Source organism: Microtus ochrogaster, chromosome 1 (genome assembly GCF_000317375.1).
Source record: "Microtus ochrogaster isolate Prairie Vole_2 chromosome 1, MicOch1.0, whole genome shotgun sequence".
Lineage (NCBI taxonomy): Eukaryota > Metazoa > Chordata > Mammalia > Rodentia > Cricetidae > Microtus > Microtus ochrogaster.
In genome coordinates this window covers 22,524,850-22,528,264 of record NC_022009.1, presented here as the reverse complement: position 1 = coordinate 22,528,264, position 3,415 = coordinate 22,524,850, and the positions used below count along the sequence as shown (strand labels likewise).

General features: G+C 53.6%; 1 protein-coding gene across 2 annotated transcripts in view; it reads left to right on the top strand.

Moving 5' to 3' along the window:
• The first annotated feature begins 776 nt into the window (after positions 1 to 776).
• Positions 777 to 3,415, top strand: part of Syndig1l (synapse differentiation inducing 1 like) — a 21,788-nt gene continuing 19,149 nt past the window's right edge. Inside the window, exon 1 of one of the 2 annotated variants that reach the window (XM_005343351.3) lies at positions 777 to 1,209. The gene's annotated coding sequence lies outside the window, so the exon portion shown is untranslated. Of the gene's footprint in view, positions 1,210 to 1,421; positions 1,562 to 3,415 lie in introns of those variants that run through there. The other variant, XM_026780087.1, reaches the window with a different exon arrangement.

The window sequence follows — 3,415 nt, the reverse complement described above, 5'->3', positions numbered from 1 at the left end:
GAGGGGAGGGCGTGAGAAGTATCTTTATCTGTTAACAGGACTCATGGGAGCGCTATCCCCAGTCTAAATAAAAAAGAAGCCGAAAAGGGGGCACAGAAAAAGAGCTGCACAGAGGCGAACACATAGAAGCCAGAACCCTATGGTCAGATTTCAGGCCATCCCCTGGGAGAGCTGCCGAGATGGCTCACCCACTGGGCCTATTGGCTGCCAGTGTGTTACATATGTCCTTACATGACCCCTCATAGGTGGATTCTGTCTGCAGGATTTGATGGGTTTGGTAACATCCTCCGGGTCACACAGTGAGTGGGACAAGCTGTCACCAAAACTTGGACCCATGGTCTTTGAACCCTGTGTACTTCCTAACACAGAACCGACATCACCAAATCCAGAGATTTAAGCTGTGTTGAGCTCAGCATTCTCATCCACATTTGGGAGTCAGAGGGTGCCTAGTAAATTGTTAAGAAAATTAAATGAGATTACCTTGGTTAAATAAATAAATAACCTGGCATGGTGTCTGGATTTTAGTAGGCATTCAATAAATGATTTTTGTTCGTTTCTCCTTTTAGGACTGATCAATAATTAGAACTCAGAGCTTGGGAGTATAGGAGCTCCAAAATGCTCTAAGAAGCCCAAAGGCCGCCTGCATCTCTTCTGGGGCGCGGAAGGAGGCAAGGGAGAAGGGTTGGGGTAATGGGTTTGGCCCCAGGAAGCAGAAAAGCCGGTTCCAGCTGCGCGCCCCTCGCGCCACCGCCGCCTCCTCCGGGCTCCCCGACTTCCCGCCCCGCCCCGCCCCGCCCCTCCCGGGAGCTGGGTCCGGAGTGCCTGGTGGGCTGATTCTGGAGCGTGGAAGGGAGCACGGAGGAGAGAGGGAGGCGGTGGCGGTGGGAGGCGGGGAGGCGGGGACCCTCCTCGCCGCTCCCTGAAGTCGGCGCGGAGCCGCCTCTGGCTGGGGCTGAGCGCAGAGCCGCGGCGGCGGGGCCGGGATGCGGGGCTCCCGGGACCGTGCCCGGCGCGCGGGGCGGTGGCGGGCGGGCGGGAGCTGTCCACGGTGCTGAAACTGCGGCGGCGACAGCGACAGGGACGCGGCCGGGAGCAGAGAGCTCTCTTGGAAGCTCCATCGCGGCTGCGAGGCGGGGGACACCGTCGCTCACCGGCCCATGCCCGGTCCCCGAGCCCCGCGAGGAGGCGGGACGGTCCGCAGCGCGACAGGTAAGGAGCCGTCTGGGGGCGCAGAACTAGGCACCCAGTGACCTGGAAAGAGCTGGGGGAGCCCTCGCAGTGATGAAGCTCCGACCCCCCCTACAGGTCCTTGAGCTCCTTTAGAGCTCTGGCCAGGTCTCTCTCTCCCCACTCCTCACCTCCTTGCAGGGTGACGCTAGGAGGGACTTGAGGGACCTGGATTGTGGTAGGCACCTAGGCACCTTGACCCTCTACCACCCACCAGGCATTGACCCCGACCTGGGACAGCTCTGAGACACCTTGCCTACTGGTTGCGGGAACACTGATGGGAGTCTCCCGAACTCCCTTGCACCCCGGTCTCCACCAAGATTCCATGACACTGGTAAAATCTGAGTGGGCTTCACTCAGCTCCTCTCTCCTATCCAAACCTGGCACCGGGGGGACTGGAGAAACTGATCTCCTTGCTTTTGGGTTTTTTTTTTTTTTGTTTTTGTTTTTGTTTTGTTTTGCTTTTTGTTTTTGCCCTGGAAATAGCCCTTGGGACAAGGAAGTGTATGTATGGGGGGGGGATGTCTATCTCCTCTGGACTGTTTAAGCCATTTCTTTGAGGAAAGAATTGATGCCAGAAGGTACCTCGGCTTTATCCTGTGGCCCTCTTCCTCATGAAAGGGGGCCAGTTTTGCTTGGTTCAGGAGGACAAAGTAGGGAGCCTGCTGGGTCTGGCTTTCTATTATATGCCTGAATGCTGATGCCCCTGGACAGAGCCTCCATTTGGAGTTCTCTCTCCTTCTGGCAAGAGTGTGTTGAATGAGCTCATTCAGGCCTGCAAAGTGCTTCCAGTTCTTGAACGCAGAGTTCTGTGAGTGGCAGAATGGACCGATGGGGGGGGGGGGTGGACTGCATCTAGGAAGAGTAGCTTACTCCTGTGGCTGACCCCTGGCTTCACAGTGGGCTCATTACCACCCTCCAACCTAGCTCAGTTTCCACCCTTCGAGGGTAGAAAACTCCCCGTTGGCAGCTACCAATCGCTGGCATCAATTACCCAGGCTTCTAAACCTCAGTTTCCTCATTCCTACAGTGAGGATAAGAACTCTGGGCATCTGCCCACCTCAGGGAACTGTCTTGAGAGCCCATGAAGTAACGAAATTTCTCAGAGGCACATCTTCCCACAGGGAGATGCTCTCCCTGTTCACATCCCCTGTCAGGCCTGCTGAGGATGATCTGGCCATTGCGATCTTCATCCCCTCTGCAGTCTGGCCGGGCCTCCTTCTGCCTGCAGCCTCCAGAGGGTCCCAGAATCAGGGAGGGCAAACTTAAAAATCTTCAGGAAATAAAAGGACTTCCTGCTCCCTTCCCCCATCCACACCTATAGAAGATAATATAGGGCGAGAGCCTGACTCATAGTTTTTGTTTTTATATTTCCTCAGGAGTCACAGATCTAGGGAAAATAGCTCCTTGAAGGCAAGGACTGTGTTGTTTTCATGTCTCCGCTTCCCTCCACACTCCTTCCCCCACAGCACCTGGACAGTAGTAAGGACTCAATAATTGGGTGTAAAAACACAGGAATGATCTGTGAAAATGTATCAGAGTCAAAGTGTTTGACTGGAAATCAGGGGCCTGGTGTTTGGTTCCAAGTCTGCCTCTGACTGTCTTCGGCAGGTACCTTCCCTTCAGTTCTCTTATCCATAATAAGAGAGACTGGAAACAGATGAGATTGAAGACGCCAAGGGTCTGGTGTTCTATGGAGTTCCTTGAGGCTGTCCCAAACCACCACCCTCTTAGTTCTTCTTGGATACAGGGACCCGCTTTCAGTATCCTGCTGGGACAAGCTAAATCGCCTTTCTGTGATGAAGTTTTATGAATGGAGTGAAGAAAGCTAGAAGCAGAAAGGCCACTTACACATTTGACATTCCTGTTTCCCTCATTCCTCAAGGAAAGTCGCGGTATATAGACCTTGACAAGGTGATAAGACCTTAGCCTCCAAGCTTAGAGGCCAGAAACTGCCCCATCCAGGATTAGGGGACCAGGGTCTTCATCCTCCCTCCCCAGATCCCCAGAGACCCTGGCTGGCTGGGATCTCCCTCCTAGGAAGACTGCAAGAGAAAACAGTTGGGAAAGATCCTTCCTTGTGGAAAGGATTCTATTTTATAAAAAGAAGAAGAAGAAGAAGAAGAAGAAGAAGAAGAAGAAGAAGAAGAAGAAGAAGAAGAAGAAGAAGAAGAAGAAGAAGAGGAAA